General features: G+C 37.1%; 2 long non-coding RNA genes across 2 annotated transcripts; one reads left to right on the forward strand and one right to left on the reverse strand.

The window, feature by feature from the left end:
- Nucleotides 1–6153: 6153 nt before the first annotated feature.
- On the forward strand, nucleotides 6154–6816 carry LOC127979641 (uncharacterized). The gene is made up of 2 exons (XR_008158827.1): nucleotides 6154–6352; nucleotides 6471–6816. It is a non-coding gene; the product is annotated as an uncharacterized LOC127979641 (long non-coding RNA).
- Nucleotides 6817–9329: 2513 nt separating this feature from the next.
- LOC127979635 (uncharacterized) lies at nucleotides 9330–10966 on the reverse strand. Its single transcript, XR_008158826.1, has 2 exons — nucleotides 10139–10966; nucleotides 9330–9647 (listed from the first exon to the last, which is right to left on the reverse strand). It is a non-coding gene; the product is annotated as an uncharacterized LOC127979635 (long non-coding RNA).
- Nucleotides 10967–15116: the final 4150 nt, after the last annotated feature.

The following is a 15116-nucleotide window of genomic DNA, read 5'->3' on the forward strand; positions in this document are numbered from 1 at the left end:
AGTTCAGTCAGTGTACTGTTTGAGTGCATGCATTAGTCCGGGATATTGGTTTGTTTGAACTCAGAGGGAGTGTCAGCCACATTCATTCATTACAATCCGCTGTGCTATTCTAGAGGAACACCTAATACTTGAACTTGCATAAAAGAAACACTATGTACATTTTGCTGCTCTAGGAGTTAATAAACAAAACTGCATTCATCCTACGGAAGAACATTGTAACTGAAATTTCTTCTCCAATTGATGTCTATGGCAATTCATGCAGGTGTGTGTTACTCCGCAGCAGAGACAAACCAAACAGGCTACTGGGTTAAGATAAAATGGTGGTTTGGTAGATTAATTTATGATGTATTCGCTCATTATATACATATTTCAAATTTTAAACACAGAAAAAGTTACATAGTGTTGCTTTAAGCACCCAAGGGGGCCCAGAGGGACCAAGTACTTTGCAGGGAAACCCAACAGGAGGCAATAGGGCCAAACTCACAAGTCGGCCCAGCCTTAAATAATCGTTCCAAGATAATTTAGTACTGCCTCGGAACTCAGTGAAGGCCAAGAGCATACAGGAAGAAGGCAAATGCCTGAACAGTGGTTTGTGGGCCCATTCATGCAGACAGGACCCAGGCCTGTAAGGCCGGGATGTCCAGATTACAGAACCTGGTAAATGTGGATGGCGAGGCCAAGCCAACCGCCACACAGATCACTGCAATGGACACACTGCTAGACCAAGCCCGGGAAGAGGCGATGCCTCTAGTTGAGTGGGCTTTTACACCCATGGGACATTGTAGGCCCAAAGAAGAGTATGCTAGCGCAATAGCATCAACTATCCTTTTGGACAGTCTCTGCCTTGTGACCAGAAGCCTGTAAGCCCGGGATGTCCAGATTACAGAACCTGGTAAATGTGGATGGCGAGGCCAAGCCAACCACCACACAGATCACTGCAATGGACACACTGCTAGACCAAGCCCAGGAAGAGGCGATGCCTCTAGTTGAGTGGGCTTTTACACCCATGGGGTATTGTAGGCCTAAAGCAGAGTATGCTAGCGCAATAGCATCAACTATCCTTTTCATCAACAGTCTCTACTTTGTGACCAGAAGCCCTTTGGTGCGGCTGCCGAAGCATCTTATGAGCTGATCCAACTGCCTGAACAGGGCAAAGCGTTCAACACAAATGCTCAACACCCTGATGGGGCAGAGTAAATACAACTCTTAGTCTTACTCTGAAGGAGGAGGTGCTGATAGAGTTATTATATGTGCTCTGAACAGAGTAGAGAGCACTTTAGGTACATAACCATGCCTTGGCTTCGGGACAGTGATGGGGCAAGCTGAGTTGAGCCTCCTAGACCCCTTTAAAAAACTAACAACTAGGTTGTTGCTGCCCACCGATTGGCCAGCTATAGGAGCTTGAAAGGCTGCTATGACTGCTACATAGACCTTGAGCGTGGAAGGGGAAAGAACCTTATCCAACAGCTCTTTCAGGAAGGACAATATAAGAGATAAGTTTCAGTAAATAGTAAATTTTTTGAAGCATCGAGAATACATTTTGGTCCAAAAATGGCAAAAACGACGACTTTATTCAGCATTGTCTTCTCTTCCGTGTCTGTTGTGAGAGAGAGTTCAAATAAAAGCAGTCTGGATATCCAGTTTGGGAACGAATCATTCAGTTCACCAAATCGAACTGAATCGTTTTAAATGATTCGCATCTCTATTATGCATTAATCCACAAATTACTTAAGCTGTTCACTTTTTTAATGTGGCTGACACTCCCTCTGAGTTCAAACAAACCAATATCCCGGAGTAATGCATGCACTCACACAGTACACTGACTGAACTGCTTAGAAGATGAACAGCCGAGCCAGATAACGAACAATAGACTGACTTGTTTATTCTGTGAAACTTTACTGTGTATATGGAATAACCATTTCATAAAAGCAAAAAGCCCCATGAAGCCATTACAGTGAATTTATAAACAGCTTCATATCAAGCAATGCTTTGGAATTCATTTTTGGATTCACCCCAGCTGCGAGGGATCTTCGGCAGCGCGTCCCTAAAGCCCAGGACTGGTCCTCTCTCACCCTTCACTGTCGTCGCTCCTCTTTTGTATCCTTCTGGGCTCGTTTCCCCAAAACGTTCTTATCGCTAAGTAGTTCTTAACCTATTCCTTAACCTCTCTCTTAACCTTATGGCACGATTCCTGACACGTTCGTACGCTAAGTATATCTTCTGTAAGTCATACTTTCGTAAGGTTGGTCTGGACCATTCGTAAGCTCTCTCTTAGCGTTGTTTGAGCTCAAAACGCTACTGTACAGCAGTCTTTAGAAATCAGCGCAGCGAAGTGCAAGTCAAACTATGGTATGTTGACAATGTTTTGGCTCAACAATGATTTTATGTTATTTTTTAAGACTCATAATAAATTATGTTCGCACTGGATACAGGCCTTTTTTTGAAGTTGACTTTATGTGGTGGTAGTTAGTGTAGGCTTTTTTGTAATGTAGTAATTAAAGCTAATTGACAATCAATTTTTGGATAATTAAAATCTGGCAAACAATTTGTCTCTAAATGGCTAAGATCTATAAATGGCATGGTGGGTTCCAGTAAGCAACCAACTATACTGACTATGGCAGCGAACGTGTCATTGTATTGAATCAAAGACGGAGCCCGACGCGGAGCCGGACGTGGAGCCATTTAGTCCATGTAAATTTTTTTATTCGGCAAAACTTAAGCCCTTAAGACGTGGCTATATTAAAAAATAATTTTGCCTCCCAAGACAGTTCATAATGAAGCTGCTGGACCTTCTCAGACCTGCGCTTGCCAGGCTAATGCGGCAAAATTTTGCTTTTAGCCCTGAAGCCCAGCACTACTTTTTTTTTCTTTCTTTCTTTCTTTCTTTTTTTTTTTTCTACAGAGAGATTCATTGAGGTCGTGGGAGAGGGCTACAGTCTATGCAAGACCTCGGTGTGGAGGTGCGTCCACACTGTCACCAACGCCCTTCTGCGCCATGCCGGGGATTACATCCTGGTGGATGGCACACTCATCACTATCGCCAATCCATCAGTGATTGATCAGCCGTACATATCGCGAAAGGGAGACGAGGCCATAAACGTGAAGGTTATAGTGGACCATATGGGTGTGATCTCTGATCTGATGGCAATGTCCAGCAAAACTTGTTATCGGGAAACCGGGCCCTGATCTCTTCCGTGGGACTCGAGACCAGTGAGTGTAGCATGTGTCACTCATCACTCCACCGGCCTCGCTCTGTTCCCACGGCTCTCAGCCCTGCCCCACTCGTCACAAAGATATAACCTACCAACATTAATTACGAACTGCAATATCCTTATTGTGATTTTCGAATTGAAATCAAGTCTGCATGCATTGCGTGTTTTGAAGCGCGGGCACACACAAGTTGTAATAACAGTGAAGGTCCCAGATCAATGTCATTAAAAGGTTAAATCGGTCCGCATTATTAAAGAGAAAAAAACTTGCTCACTTCAATACACTATATTCTGCATGAGATTGCATACACCAGAAAATTCAAATGTTACGAAAACGGTTTCAGGTAGGTCATGTTTATTCATTTCAATCGTCTGGTTGAACTCTGCACTTTTTTCATTTGGGAAACGGTTTGTAAAAAGCATTTCACATGTACAGTGTGAGCAGGGCACAAACACAGGGTTAACTGTAACACTACAAGATTTAAACATTTCCACATAACAAAATGTACAAAAATGCACAATATTTCCTTGACGTAACATCTCTGTTTAGAGAAAAATTTCCCAAAGTTCAGAAATCTTTTGAAGATATCGCTGAACATTTCTGCCTGAACTAAATGTCATCCAGATTTTTTTGTTGTTGTTTGTTTATTTAAAACGAGACACATCTATTTATTATAATATATTTTTAAACCTATTTCACAATTATTTTCATCTCCAAACTGTTTTAGATAGTTCTGCTTTGCTTCTTATGCTTTTAAAAAAAAAAGTGTTGGATTGTGCTCCATTCTCGCGACACACACGGAAGGATCATGAGTTCATTTTCTGTGACAAAACACAGTAGCGCAGATTACAATTCACTAGAGTGAGCCTGTTACACGTTTTTATGGACACTTCATATTTTAATGTCTGTAAACAAAAATGTCAACAAAATGTTTTAGTTTTTTTTTTTATATATATATATTTTGGTGGGTCGTGAAATAGATTACACTTGTGGGTCGTGGAATGGAAAAGTTTGGGAACCCCTGCTTTGGAACACTGTTGTGATGTTTTAACCAAGCTTTGCTTTTTTTTAGCACTGTAAAAAGCAAACTAACAAAAAAAGGTCAAACTAGTAAAATATCTAAAACAACTTATACAATATATAAAAAAATCTTATATAAACAATTGTTTTACAGATCTTTCCTAGATTATTACAATGACAGACCAAAATGTTCCACAGAGAAACTGTCACGGTTGGTAAACCGTGATCTCGGGTTGTTTACACTTTGTGGTGAATTCTGTGTGTTCTGCGTCTGCACTTATTAGTTGTGCGCGTCTCCGTTAATTGTATCAGCAACAGCTGCCACTCATTACTCATCTCCTATATAATGGCTTGTCTCACGTCTTGTGTTTGCGAGATCGTTGTTTCATGTCGTTATGTTACCCCCGTCTGGCTTTAGTGTTAGTTTGCGTTTGGATGTCTGTGTTTTTCCCCAGAACCTCATCCGCTCTCCGCACGATCACTCAGCCACAGACACTTACCTTCGGCTCTATTCCCCGCAGTTCCTGTGCCACTCTCTCCTGCTGCCTCACGCCACCAAGACCCAGACTTCCCACCTACACTCCACTTCAGGCGAGTAACCCCAGAGTGCAGTCTGGACGATGGGGCGGGGCGACACTTCGAGGCGGAGCGACACGTGTCGCCCCGCCCATATTTGTTTTCCCCGCCTTTGACATTTTCCTCCGAGCCAGCAGGGGGCAGTTTGCGTTGAAACAAACAGAACGGTGGCAACTACAGCAGCAGAGTAATAACGCTATTCCGTAAATTATAAGATATTTACACAACCACTTTTACTCACAAAAGTGGTTGTGTAAATATCTTATAATATGAAATGCGATGTTCGATCATTTATTTATCCATGGTACGTTCAATTTGAATAATTATTGTTAATAATTGTTATAAATAGCTAATTTTATTGTTCTTTGTGGATTGTAACAGTACGCTCTGCACATGGCTTTAGTTCATAGGTTCGATTTTACAGAGGTATGGCATCACATTTGTCAAGTTATTTGAACAGACATGCATGAGTGTATATATTATTTGTGTGTATATTATTATTATTATTATTCTTCAGGATGACATGATCAGGAGGTGGTGGTTTTCTGTTCTCCTGGACAGCTTCACTCCGCAAATGGATGTAGCTGTTTGAATGTTGCTACATGAAACATTACTCTGTACTATATCTAGCAATATCTTGACATTTGTTCTTTTAGAGCTCAACCACTGAGGGGAGGAACTTCACCATTCACCATGTCTTCAGGCAGAGTCCAGCAAAGCAGGTTATTTGTGCACATACATTCATTAACAACTAATAATTACATGTGTGTACATGCAGAGGTATTTTAGTTATTACAGCTACATAGTTGTTCAGATGTGAAATTGGTATTATGTACAAGTACTATATTGGTCAGCACTGTGGATTATTTAATATATAGCTATCAGTTAACATCAGCATCAAAGACATTTAAAAACATTTCAGCTTAATTCATTTTCAGACAGCAGCGAGTGATTTAAATAACTTCTGTTTGCGACCTAATGTGGATTTTGTTCACCATATAAGACAGAAATATTCATATTCAATGTAAAAGATCTTCATGTGGATCATGCATACAAATATATACAAATATATCACTGGATTATTACAATTAATGGCAAAATGAATGTGTGGAAATGTAAACTAATATATCCTACTGACACACAACAGCAAAAGATATAAATAATTGGCTTAAAACAGTTTTTTTTTTTCAATGTGAAAATACTAACATGCCTTATACTTCTGCACAGTACTGTATATATTAACATTTTATTAGTGTTATTATAAAAGAATGAGTATGCAGTTGTGACAACAATCTATAGAGTTTTTAGAGAGTTTTAAAGCACGGTTGTCTGTAGTCAGTGTTTATATAATGTTTAATAACTTTTATATACATGTATAAATAAACCTATGTATGTTTTTGATTCAACGGCTTCCCCTGGAAATCCTCAGGGAAGTTATTTTGTCGGCGGGTGACTCTGCATATTTGACACTTTCTCTGGTTTGCAGATGGTTAAGGGATGTGTTCCGAAGTTTTTCGGAAAGCGGCACAGTTTGCCTGGCTAGACAGTAAGATTTCCCCGTTTAATGCTCATTCTCCAATTGAATTTTGTAGTAGAAGGCTGTTAAACTTTTTTTGTATTATTATTATTATTATCTTTCATGTATTTTGTCTTTACACTATAAGTTGTGGCCAACTGGAAGAATTGTCCTCCTGTCTCCTGACCGGAACGAGTTCAGACGGATGTACAGCATCAGGGAATGCTTGCAGTGCAGAGCCCTTTTCAAGTTTAACCCACCAGGGTACAGGGAAGAGACCGGCGTGGTGATCTTCTGGGCTTTTGTTTACACAGGATTTTGTTCCAAGGACCGTTTTTTTTTTTTTTTGCGGCATGAAACACATTTGTGTGTTAAGTTAATTGAAGGGAAATAGAGAATGGACTGAGATCAACTGGTTTTGATGTATTAATTGATTTAATTTAAAGTTAAACTTTGCAGTGTATAATGTTTTAATAAAAAAGCTATGGAAAACACGTTTCTCATATTTGATGATAACATCATTTGCTATGCATTGCTCATAATGGATTCTTTATTAAGTTGTTACAGGATTGTGAGGATTAATGAGGTTTTCAGTAGTGCAGTTCAGAAAACAAATAACAGAAAGTAACAAGGTGTTTTGGGGCAAGTACATTAGAACCTGTATAGTTCCTTCCTTGCAAAAAGTAACCATGGATTTATTGTAGTAAAATTATTTGTTGGCATATTAATTACTGTGAGCTGTAATTATAAAAACACCATAGTTTTACTATAGTTACTGTAGCAGAACCATGGTAAATTTTCGTAGGGGCCAAGGGAATGTTCAGAATATTATTGGTAACGTTCAGAGACTGGTGACAATTTGTTTCACACACACGCATATATATATATATAATTTGAATATATAAATCAAGGTACTCCATGACTATCTACATAACCATACTTCGCATAATATTGCCGTGTCATTTTCAAACCAGCGAGTAATGCCGAGGTAGCGTCTACACTACAGCCGTTGAGGGAGTAGACCATTTATTTCTATTCTGTTCGTCGTAATCCAAAACTCTTTGTATTTATACGGGATGTTGTGGAAATGCAACAATAAATGCAAAAACACAACATTTATATTCACTTTTTAATTTATATTAAAAGTTTATTCTTCTGAGTGTCTACCTCCGCATTCCAATCCTGCTAATAGCGTCATAATTCTCTATACCAATAAGCTGTAAAATCGTCACTCATCTGTACACCAATAAACGCTGAGGTGGGCGGGGCGACACGTGTCGCTCCGCCCCAACGTGTCGCCCCGCCCCATCGTCCAGACTGCACTCTGGGATACTTGCTTCAGGCTGGATTCCTCACCAACCACCGTCTCCCTGGAGTGTTATCGTCCCATCGTCTTTGTGTATCATTGTTCTACTTGTCTTCATCTCATTAAATCCTGTTAACTCGCATTTGTTTCCGGACTGTCTTTCACCAGCCGTCACAGAAACACCCCAGCAAACAATCGGACGTCTTTTGACCGGTGAAAAGACGTCCATCCGAGACGTCCCGTCATGGTTGAAAAATAGTTCCAAAATGAAAGTTGAACCGACGTCTTTTAGACGTGAACTGCACGTCTTTTCTGCACGTCCCTGGACGTCTAAATGCGTCGTCTTCTGGACGTCTAAATGCGCCGATTTCTGGACTTCGTTGTCTTCTGGATTTTTAAATGCGTTGCTGCATAGTTTAAGTGTGTATATATATATATATATATATATATATATATATATATATATATATATATATATATATATATATATATATATAAGCCTGCATATAAAATAATCACACGCCCACTGTGTAACATCGTGAAAGGCAATCAATTATGTCTTGAGGTTTAACACATCTTGACAGAAGTTCAAGACCGGTCCAGTCAGACATGAACATCCATAAAACATCTTAATCAAGAGCAAGGGCGTAACTTTGGGTCTACCATTGGGGGGGTTACACTCGCGGCATATGAATAATTTTCTTGTGTAAAAGGTAACATGCTAATTTACACTACAGATTATTTAAAATATGATACTATCTTTCTTGCTGGCAAATGAAATTAATAAAGAAAACGAACAAAAGTATTAATTCTGAATATTTCATATTATTTTAATCTGAATGATGTTATGATATTAAGGGGGTTATATTAGTTGGATCTGATTTTTGGGGGGGTCATGACCCCCGTAACCCCCCTGCAAATTACGCGCATGATCAAGAGTACATCACTAACAATAACACATTATTTGTGGACATATGCAAAAAAAAAGAAGCATTTTCTGATTTAGCACATTTTATTGTTTTTGAACAGTTTAGCATCTGTTAACCAAAATAAAATACTAAATACAAAAATACTGTATTATTATATAAAGGGAAAATTCTTTCATTTACTCACCCTCATGTTTCAAACCTGTATACCTTTCTGTGTTCTGACCATATTGTTTTCATGTTTGCTTTACTGGGACAATGACAAATAAGAATCTTCAAGATGATAATATATTTAAAAATGTGTTTTTCAATGTTATCTTTGTATCCATTTTGGATTTCTGAAATAAGTTTACAGGCCTACCATTTTTTTCATCAGAAATATGATTTAATGAGGGCCATCACTGAATAAAAAGTGCTGAAATACTCAATCTTAAAGTCCATTATTATTGTTAAAAATTTATATTTGCAGTGTTTATTAATGTTTTTTATATATAATATAAATCAATATTAATTGCATTTATTTTAAAATACTTTAATCATATAATATTAAGAACATTATTAATATTTGAACATGTGGCATAAACACCTTGCAGGAGCCATTGTTGTCATGTGACAAGAATATCATAAAACATAAGACCCTCATCATAAAACATGTTTGAAAACATTGCTATTTATGAAATCAATGTGGTGTCAATGATTTTATACTGTATAGAACCGACATGAATTCAAATATTACATTTCTGAGAATGTTTTCTACTAGAATGTTAAAATATGGTTTCTTTTTATCAATTCTTTTTTAATCTTGTCATTGACTTACACAGTTGTCTCATAAACACAAAGATATTTGGAAGAATGTTTGTAACCAAGCAGATCTCACAATCCATTAACTGCCACAGTAGGAAAAATTATTATGATCGTAACATGAGGGTGAGAAAATTATGACTATTTTCATTTTTGGGTGAAATATCCCTTAAACACACTACAGTTGTTTGGCTCATTTCTTGTAACCTCCACCCCCATCTCTTCCCGGAACAAGCTTCAGGTGTTCTGTCATTGCTGCATCCACTTCAGAGTCTCCACCTTTTCACAGCATCTGAGGCAAGAGAATACATTTCTTTTTAAAATAAATAAAATAAAACATTTGAGATAAATGACATGCACTTTTTTTCAAAATATCTTTATGGTCTACAGCTAAAAAAAAAACCCTTGGATCAAGATGAATGAATCATAAATGAAACATTAGGAAAAAAATGTAATCAACAAGCATTAGATTTTATTTTTATTGTACAAAAGGTGTTACGCTTTAATGTGATGCCCTTGAGAAACACTCACAGTGTAACTGTGAGAAAGTGAACAGGACATTTCTGATAAGACAGGAGGGCTGTGATGTCCCCTGAATAATTAATTAAAGCGTGCCAATAAAAATTACATCAATATAAGTAACTTTTAGCCTTCTAACGTTAGCTAATTTTAGCCATACTCAGTGAATTTCAGTTGACAAGGTGGGCATCATTTCTCTCGGTTCCTTTGTGTCAAACAAGTAAAACTCAAGCACGTTAATCAAATAATACAAAATGTACTTACACAACAGTAGATTTTATATAATTTATATCGATACATCTCAGTCCTCTTCGAGTCCTCTCCTCCTCGTGGTTGCCTGCTCAATATACCGGAACTTCCGGAAGGGAACTTCCGCAAGAAAGCGAGATCTCGCGAGATAATCTATCCTATCGCGGGATTTTGTAATATCACGAAAACATCAGTATGTTTTGTGTCTATCTTGGCAGCACCGTTTTGGCAATTACATTCAACTCAGACCGAGATTGTGACCCGGTATATATCTGTTTCACATGTATATGCATAGATTCAATAAAAATAATAACAACAAATACATAAAACAGGTTGAAATAATGACTAAATTGCAGCATTGATTTGCAATCACTTACCCACACTGGGCTCTTTGTGATTATAATTTTTTTTTAACAAGATAAAGTGAATATATTTACTTTGTATATAATTTTTTTTTCCTGCTAGTCTTGCCTGGACATCTTTTCACAAACCATGACGAGACGTTTAAAAGACGTCAGTGGACGTCTATTCACAACCTCTTTAAAACCTCTTAAAAACTACTTGGTGCACTTTAATTAAATATTGCAGTATTAATCAAGGTGTAAGCACAGCTTTTGCATATTCCACAAGGATTTCACAGAGGGTCATGATGGACGTGTAACGCACGTGTAAATGACGTCACTAGGTGACGTCCTCTCACAACCGATTCACAACACGGGTAAATATTGAACTACATTTATCTAAAAGTCAAAGAAACAATTATACATGAAACCCCATAGAACTATAAACGTGTACAAACATATCTGAATGCATTTTTAGGAAATCTTCTGCGTTACGTATTTCTACCGATTTATGCCGTCCTACCGCGACTATTTTTGGCCGGCCACACGACGTCGCCGTCGGACCAATGTTTGCTGGGACAGTTTTTTTACAAATGATTACAATCAAAAGTATTCAATAAAGTGTCAAAGTGTTCAAGTCTGTAACTTAACTTTTTATTTTTGAAAGACAAAAATGCTTTATAAAATGTACATTTTACATTTCAATTTTTGACGAAATACAACACATATTTTAAATGAAATACATATAAAACTTGAAATACTGTGTGAACAGAACAGTTTCATAATTTTTTTTATAAAATGTTTAATTAAATGCTCTAAACTTAAAACTGAAGAAAAACAAAACTCATATATCTACAAGACCGTCACTGTTTCACTCCACTATTGATTCTAAAGAATATTATTATTCATGAAAATTACATTATCAATGAAGTCTTCATACAAAGTTCTTCAGAGACCCCAGGAGGAATTGAAAAAACGGAAAATTGCATTTCCACCTATTCACCATTTTCTATGCCACATGACGCTTTGCGCAAATTATGGGAGTAACTTCCGTGTACACTGTACCAATCAGTAAAAGGTTCACTCTGTGAAAGCAATAAGCATTTTCAAAAACTGGTTACAATGAGTCGACATTATTTAACTCACTCTTTAACAACCGATCATTAAAAGGAAATTTAAGTGTACAAGCACTAACAAATTACTTTCAACATACCATGATTAACTCCAAAATATCCACAGCAATATTATGTATGTGTTAAATATAATTACACTGTATAAATGGCACTTTCCTGTATGATAATAAGCTGCTACTGCACTGCTACTAACTGGCAAACAAAAAAATTTACATTTAACTTATTACCAATAAATATAAATCATGCTGATATATGGTTTCTTTTTCTACACGTTGGATATTAAAAAAAAAGTATGTGATTTTAAACTAGTTGTTTTTGGAAACACTAAATGTTAGTTTTGAACTACAGAGTTCTGACATACTTTATTTATTTAGTTATTTATTAAGATGTACAATGACTTAGTATGTGTCAATACATCAAAGAAAAAGGGCTTCCTCTTGACATGACCTCTCTACACTGTAACTGATTACTGCCAGCTACAGCCAACTCTGTACCCTATATATTTTACATTAACACTGATGTTGACCATAAAAATTGAGGTATATATCACTTGTCAACATTTTTTGCACAAGCAATTAACTGCAACATTTATCTTCCTTGAAAACTATTAGTCTATAATGTAAGAAGTCAACATAAAATGCATGGACATTTTGAAGTATTTGTGTGTTGAAGTATTCCCTGTGGTCACAGTTACTGTATGAGCTGCATTAAACAATGCTGGAATCAAGAGGATGAGAAGAGAGTTTACAGCTGCCCTCAGTGCAGACAGACCTTCAGACCAAGACCTGCTTTAAAGAAAAGCACCATGCTGGCTGAAGTGGTGGAGTAGAAGACTGATCTCCAAACTGGTATTCTTGCTGGACCTGGAGATGCGGAGTGTGACATCTGTACTGGAAGAAAACAAAAAGCAGTGAAGTCCTGTCTGGTGTGTCTTAACTCTTTCTGTCAAAATCACCTTGAACAGCATGAGAATCTCTTCAGAGGACAGAGACATGATTTAATAGACGGCACTGGACGGCTGCAGGAGATGATCTGCCGTAAACATAAAAAACTGCTGGACATTTACTGCCGCACTGACCAGAGGTGTATATGTGTTCTCTGTATGGTGGATGAACACAAAAATCATGATATTGTATCAACTGCAGCAGAGAGGACAGAGAAACAGGTACAGGAAATTTATTTTGCTGATTTTGTGCACTTTTCTAAAACTACTAAAATCATTAAACCGCCGTCATTCTTTATTGAAGAGTAACAGTGATTAAAAAAATTTATAGCAAATAGATCATTATTAAAAGACAAATATTAATAATTAATTATGTATGGTTCATAATGATTAAAGGTCATGAAACCCTGTTGCAGCAGCGGTGAACACAAGATATTTTTAAAAGAGCGCCAAAACCACGAGTCATCATAGAAATTGTGCCATACACATCAAATTGATCTTTGAATGTTAAAGTACATTATTTAAACAGATCAATGATAACCCTAAAATCTCATTTATAACATCAAAAATAAAGACTTGTGTGTTTATATTATGTAACATAGACTAAAAGCCTTAATTAAATGTTAAGTTAAATTAACATTGAGTGATATTTCAAAATTATGTAATTTTGACAGATAACAAATATTCTAAGAGAGACGAAAAGTAATCCGATCTAGCAGTTTTTAACACTTTTCTGTAGAATAGGTTACTTTCCCGCCAAGCAATACAAAATACCTCTAGTATTGTTTTCCTCCAGCTGCACTCCATTTTCCGGGCTGATCTCTTTAGGGAGCGAGTGTGCTTATATTTTCCTGTTATTTATATTTATACTACAGTAGTCCACGAAAAACAATGTTGATCTGCTGTGGTACAAGTCCTTGTGGAGATGGTAAGAATGCCATCTTTCTCTTGTTCCGTTGTTGTCAGAAGAATTGACAGAGCAGCCATCAAGTCTTAGACAATGTTCTAGGTTATTACATGCAGTAAGTAATAGTTTTTAGATCCTATAATTAACACCTGTTTTTTTTTTCAGAATTGAACAGTATGAAATTACTTGTCATCCAGTTTTTTTTATATCAACTATGCATTCCGTTTTCAAATTGGTATGTTTCAGTATAATCAGCATAACAGTGAAAGCTAACACCGTGTTTGCTGATGATATCACCCAAGGGCAACATGTAAAGCGTGAAGAGTAACGACCCTAGTACTGAGCCTTGAGGTACTCCATACTGCACTTGTGATCGATATTATACCTCTTCATTCACTGCTACATCATATAAGTATGATTTAAACCATTCTAATGCACTGCCATTAATGCCAACAAAGTTTTCTAGTCTATGCAAAAGAATGTTGTGGTCAATAGTGTCAAACACAGTGCTAAGATCCAATAGAAATAATAGAGAGATACAACCACTATAAGATAATAAGAGCAGGTAATTTGTAACTCTAAGAAGAGCCATCTCAGTATTATAATAAGGTCTAAATCATGACTGGAAATCCTCACAGATACCATTTTTCTCTAAGAAGGAATATTTTAATCAGGACCACTTCTGTCAAGTATATTTTATACAATTATATTGCATACAGTTAGTGTTAGTGGTATGGTTATGTTCTGGGCAACACTCCACACGCCTGTCCATGCAGCCATGCTTGGACAGAGCGGGGAGAGCAGCAAGAAAAAAAAACCTCGGGTACAGAACAGAACCATTATAAGCATACATAATTACAATTCACAATTACATGAGTTGTAAACAAAATGTGATAGAGAGTGCTTCCAATGAAGAGACTGTAAAGATAGAACAAAGTTAGATCAGATTAAAGGTTCAGTTGGTGGAGTTGGGGTTGGAGGAGGGAGTTAATTGCAAGCAGTGATGAGATGGAAGAGACACTGACGAATAGACCGCATGTGATAGGTGTCAAGACTGGAATGGTACACGTCAGAAACAGCTGACTGTCGGCTGATGCATGCGTGACTAACATGGCCTGACTGAACTAACGCGATGCTCAATAATTGTGAGGATATTACCTTTTCTAGTTTCTTGGCCAGAAAGGGAGTTTTGAGATCATTCTGTAGTTAACTAGTTCTTTGGGGTCAAGTTGTGTTTTTTTGATGAGAGGCTTAATAACAGGTCAAGGTTTTGGGGACATATCCTAATGACAATGAAGATTAGTAATAGTCAGAAGAGAATCTATGGCTTTTGGATGCACCTCTTTTAGGAGCTTAGATGGAATAGGGTCTAACATACATGTTGTTGGTTTAGATGATTTAACAAGTTTATACAATTCTTCCTCTCATACAGTAGAGAATGAGTGGAGCTGTTCCTCAGGGGATCTATAGTGCACTGTCTGATGCGATAATGTAACTAATAGCTGCATTGTTACAATTTTATCTCTAATAGTATCGATGTTAGAAGTAACATAGTTCATAAAGTCATTACTGCTGTGATGTTGGGAAATTTCAACACTTGTTGATGCCTTATTTTTCGTTAATTTAGCCACTGTATTGAATAAATACCTAGGGGTTATGTTTGTTTTCT

Source organism: Carassius gibelio, chromosome B19 (assembly GCF_023724105.1).
Source record: "Carassius gibelio isolate Cgi1373 ecotype wild population from Czech Republic chromosome B19, carGib1.2-hapl.c, whole genome shotgun sequence".
In the NCBI taxonomy this organism is placed as follows: domain Eukaryota; kingdom Metazoa; phylum Chordata; class Actinopteri; order Cypriniformes; family Cyprinidae; genus Carassius; species Carassius gibelio.